Source organism: Oratosquilla oratoria, chromosome 42 (genome assembly GCF_046742065.1).
Source record: "Oratosquilla oratoria isolate Oo_2021 chromosome 42, ASM4674206v1, whole genome shotgun sequence".
Taxonomy (NCBI): Eukaryota; Metazoa; Arthropoda; class Malacostraca; order Stomatopoda; family Squillidae; genus Oratosquilla; species Oratosquilla oratoria.
The window spans coordinates 18,877,693-18,895,192 of record NC_134818.1 but is presented as its reverse complement, the minus strand read 5'-3'; the positions used below and the strand labels follow the sequence as shown (position 1 = coordinate 18,895,192).

The window sequence follows — 17,500 nt, the reverse complement described above, 5'->3', positions numbered from 1 at the left end:
ATGGGTGAAAAATATTTCTCGTTTCAGAAAACTCTCGCTGACCAAAGAATCGTGCTTCAATTAATTCACTTCGCGATGGACCTGGAATGACTATTTGCTGAGTGTGACTAATTAGCCCGATCTAAAGTAGTTAATTGTGTGTGTGGCACCTCCGGACGTAGAGGTTAATTAAGCCTCTGAATTCTTGGGGTGACGTTCTCTCAGCTGCATAAAATTGCCTGGTATAAGACACGATTGATTACAAGACACAAATGGGTATAAGACAATTTGTTTTTAATTGCCGGCAAGTCTCTCAAAAGAAAAAGCACGTGAGGACGTAACCGTATGATGTTTACCTTGTTACAGTTTTATCATGCACTTGTATACTTAGGACAAGGCACACTAGACATTTCTCGCTAGCATGCTACTTACTTTTGCTATTCCGTTTGAGTAGAGACGACTTTGGTTACAATCTCTTGCTTGTTTGTTTTTATTCAAATTTTCAAATGTCATATCTTTCTTACGTCATATAACGAGAGGGTGAATGACGAATTGAGAGAAGTTAAACCTAAAATACGAATGTTACACATTGTAGAGATGTTCTGACAAAAGACTAGAACACTGAAACGTAAGTCGTTTCTAATTAAACGAAATAGCAAAAGCGAGTAGCATACTAGCCTGGTGTACCGCCATCTTAAGATGAGGCACACTTGAGGAGAGACAAGACACAATTGAGAATAGCACGAGGCACAACTAAGTACAAATCATACCTAAGTACAAGACAATGCAACACTGAGCATAAGTCGGGACACAAGTATAATACGAGGTACAAGTGAGTGCATCCTAACTGATACAACGAAAGTTTTAATCGACATTTAACCCTTGGCCAAAGAGGTCGAAGTTGGTTTCTTCTTCCGCTGAACAGAGTTCCATGACAAACACGAATCAAATCTTCGAGACGACATCGGGAATGGAGAGGTTCAAGCGTATAGGACTGCGAGTGAATATAAATCCGATCTCTTCCGTTCCTCCTTCAGTGACCCTGATGGTCCCCAACTTGTTCCTCCCCCACCCCTTTCCCCCCCTTTCCCCCTCCTCCTCCTCCTCCTCCTCCTCCTTCCTCCATAGGAATTCGAGTTTCTTCTGCCAATAGCCGTCGACTCGAGACGTCGTTTCCTCTCAAATCGCCCATCTGACGAAACGCATCTGATATATAATATCATATAAGCAGAAGATCAAATGTGAGTCGCGCGCACAGGACCCAAGAGGACAGGAAAATATGTTTATAATTAAAAAATAAACAAGTAACTAAAATAATAAAAATAGAATAAAACTATATATGATAAAATGAAATCAATAAAGAAAGAAAAACAGATGAGCTCGCCTCAGGAGACATATTCAAACGAAGTCACCTTTGCCCTACCTACACAGACATCATCAGCTGGCGGTTTTGAACGGTGGTTTGCGTCGTAGACAATAAGATGGAAACCAACAAGCCATTTACACAAAATAATAATACAAATTCGATCAACAAAGCCAATGCATGAGTACGAACACACTGAAACACTGAACTGAAGAGGATATGAAAATTATTGGGGAGATACTTCAAATTTGTAAAATATGACGTAACATCTATAGACATACGAAACAAATCGAACAGAAATGTACCATTCTTGACAATATGGTATAGACCCAACTGGCTAAATAACAACGGCAATTTATACGATTTAGCAAATGATCGAGTCACCAGGGGGAGGGGAGGTTTGAGGGGGATAGGGGGGATGCTGAAGGGGGAGGAGGGGGGAAGGTCAGCCTCTTTAGGTGATTATAATCATCTCCCCCCCCACCCGCCCCAGATTGAACGTATGGAAATTGAACGTAGTTGAACTGATTGACCTTCGAGTTGAAGTTTCGTTCAAGCAATGAACATCCCGACGAGCAATTAGGACTCCGTGAAAAGGGCTGGTGGAGTGGTGGTCATGGGAAGTCCAACCAGAGTCTTCAAGTTGACGAAGAAGGAAAGAAGCACAAGACGCCGCGGGGGTGAACGAAGAGATACGCCAAATTGTTGAGACATTGTACAAAACAACCGAAAGCTATGACAAATTGTTCACTGCACCACCCTCGCTTGTCAGGACCATCGCTTTTTTTCGGACGACGTGGGGCGATGTAACAAGTGAGGAACTGAGTGCTGAAATTGGGAAATTCTTGTGAGACCGACATCTAGCAACAAAAGAAGAAGAAAAAAGCTGGGCATGTCATTTACCTTGCGTATCCGTACACATAAAGCATACAGACATACATACGTAAGCGCACACACACACACACACACATATATATATATATATATATATATATATATATATATATATATACATATACATATGTATACATATACATATGTAAATATATATAATATATATATATGTATATATATATATATATATATATATACATATGTAAATATATACGTATATATATATATATATCTATATATATATATATATACACATATGTAAATATATATATATATATATATAGCGATTTCTATATATATATATATATAAATATATATATATATATATGTACATGTACCATGGGTTTTTTCCCCTTACCAAGGAGGTAGCCAAAGTCATAAGGAATATATCCACTCCCACCCATTTCATCCCCACCCATTCCACTCCCATCCACCACCCTTTCTTCCCCATCATCTTAGCTCCTCATAGATGACGGGTCATCCCTGTGTCTCACTCAATGCCCTGGGTCAGAAGCAATGCAGCAAGGTGCAGTGCATCCACAGCAAAGCCGCTTCACTTAATCGGCTACCCCCCCTCCCCAATCTCCGTCCTTTTATGCAGAAAAATATCATTCACACATAACAACTCCCTAATCCCCCATCCCCTACCCACCCCTTTCCTTGCATCACAGTATCATCTATACACAGCCATTCTCCACTCACCCCTATCTCCTGCCTTCTCCCTTCCTTGCTCAACAGACACCCCCCTCTTGTTCAACGACCCTTTCACCCCATCCATCAACCTCATCCTCGGTCGCCTCATCATGTTCACTTCATACACCTCTGCCTTCCACACCTCTTTTACTAATCTCTCTTCACTCATTCTTTCCATGTGTCCAAATCATCCCCATACTTTTACATCAACCCTATGTCTCTTCTCCTTTTCCAACCCCGCTGTCCCCCTCACTTCCTCGTTTCTCACTCTATCCAACCTTGTAACGCCTACATTATTTCATCTCAATCACGTTTCAACTTTTCCTCTCTGCATTTCTTAAATTTCATGTCTCTGTCTGCCCCATGCAGTGCCGTTGGCACAATCACCCATTCATATAATCTCCTCTCTGCATCCATTCCCAAATGCCTATTTCTCATTACACATACACACACACACACGCACGCACACACACACACACACACACACACACACACACACACACACACACACACACACACACACACACACACACACACACACACACACACACACACACACACACACACACACACACACACACACACACACACACACACACACACATATATATATATATACGTGTGTGTATATATATATATATATATATTTATACGTATATGTATATGTATATGTACATGTATATGTATATGTATATGTACATGTATATGTACATGTATATATATATATATATATATATATATATATATGTGTGTGTGTGTGTGTGTGTGTGTGTGTGTGTGTGTGTGTGTGTGTGTGTGTGTGTGTGTGTGTGTGTGTGTGTGTGTGTGTGTGTGTGTGTGTGTGTAAGTTTATGTAGTGATAAGACAGTATAGAGTATTGATGCGGGTCTTAAAGTCCTGTCATCACACTCATAAAGATGTGAAAAAGTAAACCCCCATAAGGGCGATTGACCAACTGCATGACAGAGAAGTGCATGTGCGCGCGCATGCGACAGTACGTTCATGAAATTTGTGTATTATATCTATACAAGCAAACCAATAGATAGTAACATATCCGCCTTCTTTTATTTGCATCTACCTTAATACCACAAACATCTCTCAATAAATAGATAAAAGTAAAAAGTAAAAGCAATCAAATATCAACAAGCCATTTTCCCCCCATGTAACACACAAATCTATCGGTGTAGATTCTCAGATGAAGGCTGTAAAACTTCATTGACGATAAGTTATCATATGAATCTCGCCTTTATAGGACAGAATCATGGGTTCTTGTTTGTCAAGTCTGAGAGACCAACACTCATAAAAATCCATAAAGTGAAATATCACTGCTCAGACACAGTCTCTTCTAAAATAATTTCAAAACGGTTGTCTTTCAGGTAATATAACATGCATGACACACATGCAATTATATAATCATAAACGCATAAACACATTAACACACCCACACAAGTACACACATGCACGCACGCACACATGCACAAAAATTGTATGTGTTTGTGTGTGTGTGTGTGTGTGTGTGTGTGTGTGTGTGTGTGTGTGTGTGTGTGTGTGTGTGTGTGTGTGTGTGTGTGTGTGTGTGTGTGTGTGTGTGTGTGTGTGTGTGTGTGTGTACGCGAGTGCGTGTATACGTATGTGTGCGCGCCCGCGCGTTAAGCCCGAGAACCCTCACGCTTCTGTGCCAGTAGATCATAGACCAAACAAAATCACATATTTCCTAATGATACCAAACAACTTCTCTACAAAATTTATCGTCCTTCTCCCCCCACTAGTATCTTGCTTTCTTGGGCGTATATTAAGTGCCTCTGCACATCTTAAGCCTTCCTGAGCGAGCGAATGAACCTCCATAAATCCTCCAAGGAGTCGGACTCCATGTGGAGGTTAGCGTTAAGCCATCCGGAGGAGGAAGACCTCCATTGTGTATGTCCGTATCAAGGGGAAGTAAATCAAAGAAGAGACATTTATTGCCACTTTTCGAAAAGACGTACAAATTCGTCTTTCGTGCGGCCAAATAGAAATAAACTTCATCTTAGCAACGGGAAGGAGAGGATTTTGGTATTTGTATGGTTTCCTCTAGTCCCTACCACGGGATTTAATTCTAATAAAGAGCTCTTAATTCCTGCGTTTAATTTAATCCATAAAGAGCACTCAATTCCTGAGTTAAATTTGAACCAGTTAGTCTTTTACTTAAATCTAGAGTATATACTTTATTCTGGCTACCACTTCTGGAGGCAATGACATAAAGATCCACTCGTGCAACCCCTTGGCTGTCTTAGTGCGCTTTGGAGGTCCAAGTCGATTTCCCCGTGGCAATGACCAGCGCTTCTATCCTTGGGGGAAATATCGCACTGAAAAGGTGGCCAAGGAGAGATTTATGGAGGGTAACAGAACATAAGATTTTTTTTTTTTTTTTTTTTTTTTTTTTTTTTTTTCCGTCACAAAACGTAAAAAGTTTCATGAAAAATATATACAAATTTGCATCGTGTTCATTTGTAAATTTAATTAATTAGTGTTGTAGTATATCCTTTTAGAATGACGATCTTTTTATACGTGACAAATGATAGCAGAAACATAAATGATAATAATAACTTTTCACTTGAGTCTTACTGAATGGAAACACACAGCTTTGGAGCAGCGTGCAACGGCATTTATGTTTATGCTCTCCTGTTGATCTCCTTATGATAAGTCTTAGACTGCTTGTACTGTACTTGTAAGGTGTGTATATATATATATATATATATATATATATATATATATATATATATATATATATATATATATATATGTATGTATTTATATATATCATATATGTTTGTATATATACATATGTAAATACATATACATATACATGTACTACAGGGTCCCTGCTGCATTGCTTCTGATCTGGGCATTGGGCAGAGGACAAGAATGAACCTCCATCCACGGGGACCTAAGACGCAAGGGAAGTGGGTGATACATGGGAGTGGAATGGGTGGAGGTGGATACACGCCTGGGATGGCTACCTCTCTTATAAGGGGGAAGAAACCTATTGCTATGTAGACAGAAAGAATAAGTTACCAGCAAAATGTAGATGAAAAAAGCAGTCTCAGGTTGTCAGCCCTCCATGTATGAAAAAGTGGAAAATAAAATAATCTTAGTTTACAAACATCTTAGACTCGGTCCTGAGACTAAGTCCCTGCCCCACGGGGTTGCACCTCCAGACAGAAGTGAAGATTTTTTTTTATGAAAACAACAACGACAACTAGAAGATCCTTATCTCAAACGCCCATCTATCAACACCATCAAGCTCAACCACTCATCATGGGTCCTCTAATAGAAGTAAAAATCAAAGCAAAAGGCCCGCAAAATCTCATTCCGTAAAGAACAAAGAAAATTAAAATAAAAATTAGAGTTTCCGTGTTTCTGTGCAACGGAGTTGTCATGAAGATCCGTGGCTTTAGGAGTAAGCAAGCTTAGGGTTCTTACAGAGCAGTATAACTATATAAAGTACTGTGCGTCATTACTAGCGAAGTCATACAACTGTAGAGACGTTTGGCTGAGTGAAACGAGCAATGAAAGACAACACTATCTTTCCAGGTTTGTCCGAAGATAGATGAAACATAGCGAAACAATGTGAGAATCGGCTTGCCGTCCCTAGCCGATTCTCATAATGTTTCGCCATGTTTAACCTATCTTCGGACAAACCTGTACAAGATCCTCGATATTCTGTGATAAGAGCAAAGACGTAGAAAACTATTGTGTCCTAAACTATCACAAACAAACAAAACGAGTCACTTGTTTAGGAAATAAGCAAGAGATGGTTTACCAACAAAGTGCTTAACGAAGAGGATAGACTAAGTAAGCATTCAATGAGCGCTGAATCTAAATGGTTGTTTTAAAAGAAGGTCAGATAACTTCATGGATGAGGATGATAGGTGGAGGACGTGGAACTGCTTAGTGTAGGCCTTATGGTCCCTTGCAGCTTCCTCCATTCTAGTTTATTTCTGTTACCAAGATTATACCTGGCTGATGCCTTTTATGGTAATATCATCAATATATGTATGAAAAGTGTCGAAGAACCTGATTCCTAATCTTTATGCACGTTTTACAGAGTCCAGATATAACAATATAAGCAGATTATGATTATGTTTACATAATTGGTTTTTCTCTCTGATTATATATACGGTCAAAACTGTGTAATTATCTAAATATATGTATACACTATACCAGTACTTATATATAAACAGTATACATATACATGTGTGTGTGTGTGTGTGTGTGTGTGTGTGTGTGTGTGTGTGTGTGTGTGTGTGTGTGTGTGTGTGTGTGTGTGTGTGTGTGTGTGTGTGTGTGTGTGTGTGTTTGCGTGTGTGTGTCTGTGTGTGTGTGTGTGTGTGTGTGTGTGTGTGTGTGTGTGTGTGTGTGTGTGTGTGTGTGTGTGTGTGTGTGTGTGTGTGCGTGTGTGTATATAAATACATTTGTTTATAATAACACTACTCATACATATACTATAATTGGTTATGAATATATGTATATGTATGGACAGACGAATATTTTCAGAAATATACACTCATGTTAACTGAATATAATAAGTTATTCTCCAGTTCCTGAACAGTAATTTCTGAAACATGCTGAAATGTACCGAAAAAGTCTGAAAATGAACAAGCTTTGGGTTTTTTACTTCTCTCTAGCCAACACTGGAAAGCTTTTGAACGAAAGTTTAAGACATTATGTTACAACGCACTTAGCGTCGGTCTCATACGATGCTCTATCCCTTTCAAGAGTGGACAACCTAAGTTCAAATCCTCAAGTCAGCCACGGAAATAGGAGTTGATAATGCTTTATGCGCACTTCAATATGTCTCTATATTCTTTTGGTCTAGTCTGATGCCTTATAAACTTAATAAACACAAACATATACAAATACTAGTCCAGTCATCTTTCTACTACATTCACGCTTTAGTCCTAAACGAAAGGCACAGTCATAGTACAACAGAGAACCTTGGCCTTGTTCACACTAGCGGCTTGAACCGCGCGGAAACCGCGTCGGTGCCGTATAGTCAAGGAAAATTTGCCCTGTTGTGTGTGAACGCCTCCTCTGACCTACATTGCAACTGAACCGCCGCGGTTCAATCCGCTAGTGTGAACCGGGCCTATCTACCGTCCTGATAATCTTTTGAGGTTCTCAACTGATTAATTCTTACAATCGGTGACTAATATGATGCTCTTTCGAAATATTTCCTAATAATCAGGATAAGCCACTTCTTCATATGTCCCACATTAGGTTGACCACATTTCTCGAGCGGGAATATGCTAGACAACAGCTGAAATAATGCTAGATTGATCAAAATAATCTTGAATCTTTTATACCTCTAAATACGTTCATTTTTTGCTCTATATTCTAATTGATATAATATTATTTCTAGAAAAAAATACGCTAAATCTAGCACAGTTATGCTGAAGCTGGTCACTCTGGCCCACAATCTGCTACTTGGACTTACACGAAGCCGTCTGACCTATAGGTCATGGAGGCAACAGAAAGCGTGGCATAGTTTTCGGAAGGGAATCAGCTATTTTCACTTTTATATGGCTTCGTGTCTTAAAAAAAAAAGACATGTAGGTCACCCACACCTATGAGTGACAGCTTATGACGTCATGGCAATGTCTTAGAAGTGTATTTTCGTAAATCAATAACAGCCGTGTCATTCAGTATGTCGTGACAATGAATGATTTAGTTGTTCTTAGTTATTAATTGCATAGTTAAACAAGGTTTCAAATTCATGTTGCTATGTTGTATTTTATGGCACAAGTATTTATTTGCGCTATCTGACCGATCAAATGAATCTGGATGAAATATGCCGCAGTTCCAAGTTCCGAAAAAAAATCACTTAACCAAAGTATTTTTCCTTTTTTTCTAATCCGACCTCGTTAATACAAATGAAGTTATTGTGCTTTTGTCCACGTAGATTAGCTTTTCATTGAATATTTCTAATATTCGCCAAAATATTCTTTGACATACCCCCAAAATGGTGCCCATAAATTTATTTTATTGTTTTTTATTTCATTATATAAAAAAAATATTTGATGTTTAGATGAAGCTACGGTGAAAATACTCTTAACGGTATTGTTTCGATAAATAGGCGCAGAATACTTAAGACAGAAAAGGGAAGACATTTTGTTAATCCTTTCTATCCGAATGCTCCCCGTCTACCAAATAAGATAATCTAGTACTAACCCGAACATAGAGTCTGCTACCGGAAATAAATGAACAGACCAGCCTGGAATCATTTCCCACCTGAACAAAATTGTCTGATGTTAGTTCAATAAACACACACACAACTGCCCCAGCTTTGAAGACCCTTCCTAGCCAGAACATAATACTCGTATGTTGGAAACATAGACAAGGAAAGGAACATGCGACAGCAGGAGAGGAAGGAAGTGGGGTAGTGCTTGCAATTTATATACGAAAGAATAACTTAAGAGGAATATTGCACTCCCGGGGAAAATGAAGTTGTTCCAGTGAGTCTGCTATTTCCAATCAGAGAGCGGAACTGTCTGGTAGGTTTATGTACTCTTACTATTGGTCGTAAGAGGGAAGCCAGAGGACATCTTACATATAGACGATTCTCTTCCTTTTCACTTTCAGAAAAATTAATAGAATAAATGAACAATAAGATAAACTAATTACTAAATTACTGTATATCAAAACAAAATGAAATTAAATAAGACAAAATAAACAACAAATAAAAAAAGAATCTATTTTATCATCATACTTTACCAATGACGTGTAAGGAGCAATTAAATACAACTAAGTTGTTACTGTTATTGTATTAATACAACTTCATTGACTGACAACCACTTTGTTTATAAGATAACTACTGTATATAGAAATTCATTAACAACTTGACAATTCTGGGGTGATGTCTGCTTTATTAGTCAAAATAGAATTCACAGACATTGTCGTATCACCGATGGAAATGCGATGTGCCTGAATAAAGCTGCCTGACATCATTCAGAATAAAGTTACAAACACCGCTTAGTATGAATAGGTTTAAATAACTTCACTTTTAACTTTCTAACGAAGAGCTGGGTTAGGTGCGGTTAAAGTAGGAAAGGATAGGCATTTGTCTATATACCAAAAGCTTTTTCCCCATTATATGGGAGATAGCCACATCAAAGGCACACATCCACTCCCATCCACCACCCTTTCCTCCCTCTCATCTTAGCTCCTCATGGATGACGGGTCATCCCAGTATCCCGCCCACTGCCCTGGGTCAGAAACAATGTAGTAAGACACAGTACATCCGCAGCAAGGCCGCTTCACTAAATCGGCGCCCCCCCTCTCTCCGTCCCTTCATGTAGAAAAAGAGAAAAGGAGAAAAATTCTTTCGAGCTGCGTCAAAACATCATTCACACATAAGCACCCACTATTCTCCCTCCCGCTCCTCCCTTCCTTGCATAACAGTATCATCTATAAACAGCCACTCTCCACTCATCCCTATCTCCTGTCTTCTCCCTTGTTTGCTCAACAGACAATCCTCTTTTACTGAACGCCCCTTTCACTCCATCCATCCATCTCATACTAGGTCGCCCCCTCAAGTTCACTTCATCCATCTCAGCCTTCCACACCTCTTTTACTAATCTTTCTTCACTCATTCTTTCCAGGAGCCCAAACCATCCCTATATTCTTTCATGAGCTCTCTCTCCCATCTCGTTTTTCACTCCCGCTCTCCTCCTTACCTCCTCGTTTCTCACTCTATCCAACCTTGTAACACCTACCATACTTCTCAGGCATTTCATCCCAAACACATTCAAACCTATCCTCTCTGCCTCTCTTAAATTCCAGGTCTCTGCCTCATACAGTTTCCCGTCGACATAATCAACCCTTCATACAACCTCCTCTTTGCATCCATTCCCAAATGCCTATTTCTCATGACACTTTTTAATCCCCCAAGGCATTTACTTGCTTTTCGCAATCTACAGTTTACCTCCACCTCCATTCCTCCCTTTCCTGCCATATGCGACCCCAAATACCTAAAGCCGTCATTTTCCTTCAGCCTCTCTCCTTTAAGACTTACTTCCAACTCACTGTCATCCTCTACCCTTGTACATCTCATCACTTTATTTTTACCCACATTTACCTTCAACTTTCTCTTATCGCATATTTTCCTATACTCCGTCACCAGCTCCCTTAATCGCCCCCACTGACTCTGCCACACGCGTAGTATCGTCAGCAAACAACGGCTGGCTCACTTCCCACTTTTCTCTATTTTCCTTAACCATCTCCAGTCCCCTGCCCATTACCCTCGCGCTACCTTAACCTAACCTTACATGACTTAAAGTATTCCTCCTGCCTTATCTGAAACAATCTGAATGAAAGAACAAATTATGAAATGTTTCAATAAATCAGTGGAGAAGAAAAGTAAAGAGAAATCTGGGATAGAAAAAAAAAAAGTTACCAAATTTTTCTTGGGGGTTGTAAGATGGCGCGTCGAAGGTCCTCTTTGAGGATGCGACTGACGACATGATGTCATCGGAAGTGACGTGTTCGGACGCAACTCGAAAAACAAAAGAAAGGCGCGGCATCTCGAGGCGTCGACTTCCGTCTCATGACTTCCGGTCTCTGCCAAAACGACGTGGCAGAGGCGGATAAGTGAGAAGTGAACTACGATATCAGAGACAGAGGCAGATATGAGAAAAAGAGGCAAATAGAAAAAAAGAAATATACATATGAGAGAAAAAGATTAAATCAGCTACGTGAGAGGTATTATATAAATCTATACGAGACAAAAATACGAGTGTAGAAAGGAGAGGATAACGAACAGGAAAACGCAGATAACAAAGGTAGAAGCAGATACAAATATGAGAGAACAAACAAGAGGCAGAAATAAATATTTAAGAAACAGGAAATAAAGGCAGAGGCAGCTCTCAAAATGTCATTAGCTGATATCAAGAGAAATAAAAGATAACAGTCAGATAACCAAAGACAGGTCTCCATTTTAGAGATTAATTATATCTCTAGGCTCACATCGGCTACGCTCACTGACACTGATAAGAGAAAGGAAGAGAGGATAACTGATTAAGTGACGAATAACAACGATGCAGATACGGTGGGTGAGACAAGGCGTGGATAAAATTACACAGAGAAGGATATATGGGTATGTCATAGTCTATCCGTAACCATGGAAACAAGCTTTATTTACGTTTCTTATCACCAAACGATTTTATGCGCCTGAAGGAATTTTCCTTCCATCCTCACTGCTTTCAGTATTAAGACCTTATCTCAATTAACTTATATGTGAATGAATTTTTTTTCTTCAACAACCAGGAGATTTCATTCAACTGAGGGAGACATCCCGTCGGTAATGTGTTAACAGAGGCAAAGGGAGGTGAGAATAAGAGACAGAAAGGCGGACAGACGCACAGAGACAGACAGACAGACAGGGAGACAGGAGTGCCTGGCACCAAACGGAGGCGGAAACACACAAAGGAAGACGGGACCTAATGGCACTGAAGTCGGTGTGAAATGATCACCAGGCACAAGAAAGAGGAAAGGGAAGAAGTGAGGAAGGGAGGGAGGGAGGGAAGAGGAGGGGAAGAAGAGAGGGAAGAAGTGGAGGAGGGAAGCAGGGTGGATGGGAGGTAGGGTGGAAGGTGGAAGGAAAAGGAGAGGGAGGAAGGGAGGAAGGGAGGAAGGGAGGGAGGAGGGGAGGAAAGGAGGAAGGGAGGGAGGAAAGGATGGAAGAAAGAAGGGAGGAAGGGATGGGGAGAGGGAGGGAAGAAGAGATGAATAGATGGAGGGAGGGAGGGAGGGAGGAAGGGAGGGAGGGAGGAAGGGAGGGAGGAAAGGGAGGAGGAGAGGAAGGAAATAAGAAAGGAAGGGAGGTAGGGAAGCAGGGAAGCAGGGAGGAAGGGAGGTAGGGAGGAAGGAGGGAAGAAGAGGAGAGGGAGGAAGGGATGAAGGGAGGTAGTAAGGAAGGAAAAAAGAGAGGTAGGAAAGGATGGAGGAAGGGGTGGAGGGAGGTAGAATAGAAGAGAGGAAGAGGGAAGGGGAAGGAGAGAAAGGAAGGGAGGAAGGGAGGAAAGGAAGAAGGGAGAAAGGGTGGAAGGGAGGAAGGGAGGAAAGAAGGAAGGGAGGAAGGGAGGAAGGGAGGAAGGGAGGAAGGAAGGAAGGGAGGAAGGGAGGAAGGGGAGGAAGGAAGGAAGGGAAGAAGGGAGGAAAGGAGGAAGGGAAGGAGGGAGAAAGGGAGGAAAGAATGAAGGAAGGAAAGGAGGAAGGGAGAAAGGGAGGAAGGGAGGAAGGAAGGAGGGGAAGAAGGAAGGGAGGAAGGGGGCAGGGAGTAGGAGAGGGAGGAAGGGAATAAGGGAGGTAGGGAGGTGGGGAGGAAGGGAGATAGAGACGGCAGGAAAAAAAGAGAGATGAAGAAATGGAAGGAAATAAGAAGGGAGGGAAAGGAGGGGCGAGGGAGGAAGGGAAGGAGGAAGATAGGGTGATAAGGTGGAAGGCAGGAAGAAAACGAAACAGGCTAGGATATCACAGCAAGCTTAGTTAAGTTAAGCTCTAGTAAGTCATGTTAGATTAGGTAAGTTCAATATAGGTTGAGTTAGCTTGAATATAGGTAAGCTGAACAAGGTTAGGTCATGTTAAGCAGCGTTAGATTTTAAAGGATCTAACCTAATACAATCTAATCGAACTTAATCGAGCATAGTCTAATCTAACTTAACCTAACCTAACTTATAGTATACCTAGAAATTAGAGGTAATTAAAATGGAGGAGGTGCAGATAGACTATAAGGGGAATTATGCGATGAAAGGGGGAGGGAATGCAGTTAAACAAGAAACGAGGGAAGAGAGGAGAGAAACGGAGGGAAGGGGAATGGATGGATGGTAGAGGGTTGTACGGAAGAAAATGGAATACTAGAGGAGACGAAGTAAGTCTGGAAGAAGGAGTCTGAGATGAAATTCAGAAATCTGAAGTCAGACTGAAATGGAACTTCCTGCAGCTGTAGGACACTGGGCAGCTGAACAGGATTGTCTGTAGACTACCACATCTCATCCATACAGTGAAAAGAAGAAGAAAAAAAGCGTGAACTACATGAGATATAATCCTTTTTTGGTCTGGGAGTGAGGGTCTTCTTTCAGGAGGATGAAATCGCCTAGCAGAAGTCTGATTAAGTACCTGTGTCATTGTATGATTAACAAGAAGGAAGGTTAAGGGAGTCTTAACATTAAGAGGAAACAAAGTACATACGAAGGACACCAAAGAAGGCAAAAGTCTGCGAAGATTCCGCAAAAAAACACGCGATGTGTAGTAACGGGGAAAAAAAAAAAAAAAAAAAAAAAAGGAATACGGACGGATATCTTGTGGCCAACAAAGACCCATGCCATTGTGTGACAACTAAGGACAATGGCACAATAAAAAGGAACAAGATACTAAACCCGAGATGTGCTTGACACCATCCGTACAGGGTTGCGCTTTCCCTGTTATTCAGGCTGCCATTATGCAGGTCCTACACGATCAATATTATTGCGCAATATTCTGTACTTTACAATATTATTGCGCAATATTCTGTATTGTACAATATTATTGACGGTGTAGAAATGGTACTGAAGAGGCACACGTGTCTGACTCGTACATTTGATGTCTTCAATATATTGTGACATTCTTCAGTACCATCCCTACATCGTCAATAATATTGTACACTGCGAAATATTGCGCAATAATATTGATTGTGTAGGGCCCATTTTAGACTAATCTGTTCAATTATGAAGCGTCCCCTTAATAAAAAAAAAAATCTTTCTTTGTCAGAAATTAGTAAAAATCATTTCAAGCTAACCAGAAAAACATATACATTAAAAGAGTTTATTGGGACAAATAAATCGTTTTTTTTTTTTTTTTTTTTTTTTGTAGATATTAAAAGAATCATCCGGAATTAACCAGCATAAAATCATTCAATTAACTACATATGGAAGCGGGAATTGCACGTGAGGATAAAGGTTTCATTAGTAGTGCAACGTTTATTATTAGCAACACCACAGCCAATTGTGGGTGACGCACAGCCTCATTCAAAAACAAATAATTAGTCCTCTAGAAAATAGTTTGAGGGTCATCAATGAGCCACGAACGATCATCGTTGAACGATAATCGTACCGAGTAATTCGAACTTTCAGAGCTTTCTCAAGTGCACTCATGTACGGCGGGAGTAAGGGATGACCTTTCATCCACTGAGGTGCTAAGATGATAAGGGCGATGATTGGGTGAGAGGAAGGTGTGTGCTGTGATCCAGCCAATTAATAAGGAGGAAAAAGTCCTTTGTTATGTATATATGTACTTGATAAAGACCAAACAAAGGTGCGATAGGTGTGTGCTTTGATCCAGTCAATTAATAAGGAGGAAAGTCCTTTGTTATGTATATATGTACTTGATAAAGACCAAGCAAGGAAAAAGGTGCGATATGTGTGCTGTGATCCAGCCAATTAATAAGGAGGAAAAAGTCCTTTGTTATGTATATATGTACTTGATAAAGACCAAACAAAGGTGCGATAATAGTAAATTTGTGTTTCCTTTATCGTATTTGTCTTTAGTTGACATTTACAAACACCACGTTCGGTCCTTTGCATGACCGAAGCTTAGAGATCATTGTAACCAATTGATGATATTTAGAAGATGCATCCTGTTTCACGTCTGACTATTTTATTCAGTTTACAACCTCTGGTCCGTTAAAGGCTAAGAATTCTGAGATAAAAAAAAATGAAATGATTAAGTTGACGATAAGAAATGCAAAAGGAGGATGATAACTGAGAAAAAGATGATAAAGAATGTTTATGAGACAATAAAAAACGAAAAACTGGATCAAGAAAATGGTTAAAAAAAATGCAACAAACCAGACCAACACAAAAATGGATGTGAAGAAGATAAGAACACTGAATATGAATGAGGGAAGATTTAGGAGACAACTTAGGAAAATGGTTGAACGAAAAAAAAAAAAAAAGATGGAACGAAGGAAAAGAAAAATGAATGAAACGATATGGAAGATGGAATAGAAACATGATTAAACAAATAGAATTCGTTCAGGTTTAAGGACAACAGTTAACCAATGGTCGACAAAAAAGTTAGGTCACGTTAGGTTAGATTACGTTAGTTTTGGTTAAGTTTACTTAGGTAAAGTTTGGTAACGTTATTTTTATTTGCAGTACAACTACTTTAACTTACTTTGGTAAGTTCAGGCATATTTATTAGGTTAAGTAAGATAAGATTGAAAAGGTTGTATAGTACACTCTAGCTTAGGTTAAACGAGGTCAAAGTTTGGCTACGGTATTGTCCCCAAGAATGGAAGAACTGAATAATACTGACAAATGTAATCTTATTTCTTTACTTCAAGTTCTCTATCTTCCTTGAACATCTTCGCTTTGTTTATTACAGATCAAGGACCTTCGGTAAAAAAAAAAAAAAAAAAAAAAAAAATCGACTTTTCTGTCTTTAATCGGCTATTTTCCTCCCTCTCTCTTCTCTCATCATCCTTTATACCTCTTCATTATTTCTATTGTATACGTCTTCTTTCTCTTTTGCTACCGCTATGCTTTACATACCGTTTTCTATTTCTCCCTACCACTTCCCTTGCCTATTCGGTCCAACAATCTTTTTTTTTTTTTTTTTTTCCCCTTTGCAACAAATTTCCCTCGATCAGACACCTTCTCTCAAGTCTAACACTTTCCATGCATTTCCCTACTACCACGAACCTCAGGAGCTGCACTCGCCAAAGACAACCGAAGAGTTTTAACATGAATTTATGCCAATAGGTACACGTATGCTCGGACTTCCGCAAGCTTGATCCCTTTGGGAAATAGATATACGGTGGTATTCTTAAGAAAAAAAAAATTCTTTCCTTATATGAATATTATATAAATCCTTGGATGGGAAAGATTTATATAAGGAAATATTTTTTTTTTAAGAATACCACTGTAAGATCTTACGGTGGTATCCTGAAAAATTCTTTCCTTATATAAATTTTCCCTTCCAAGAATTTATATAAGATTTATATAAAGTTTTTTTTAAGAACACCACCGATAGTCCGTCCTAAAAATTAATAAATAAAATAAATCAATCAATCAATAAAAAAAAAAAAAAAAAAAATAGACTAGAATTAATCTAATAAAAATATGATAATAATGATAATAATAATAATAATGATAATAATAATAATAATAATAATAATAATAATAATAATAATAATAATAGTAATTATAATAATAATAATGATAATAATAATGATGATAATAATAATAATAATAATGATAATAATAATAATAATAATAATAGTAATAATAATAATAAGTAATAATAATAATAATAATAATAATAGTAATAATAATAACAATAATAATAATGATGAAGATAACAATAAGAAGAATAGTAATATTAATAATAATGATAATGACAATAACAATAATAATAATAATATTAATAGTAGTAGTAGTAATAGTAGTAGTAGTAATATAATAACAATTATAATAATAATAATAATAATAATAATAATAATAATAATAATAATAATAATAACAATAATAATAATGATAGTAATAATAATAATGATAA

The 17,500-nt window shown here is 38.8% G+C and overlaps 1 protein-coding gene across 4 annotated transcripts in view; it reads right to left on the bottom strand.

Moving 5' to 3' along the window:
* LOC143021787 (uncharacterized) overlaps nucleotides 1-17,500 on the bottom strand; it is a 218,964-nt gene that overhangs the window by 43,061 nt on the left and 158,403 nt on the right. The window lies entirely within an intron of this gene.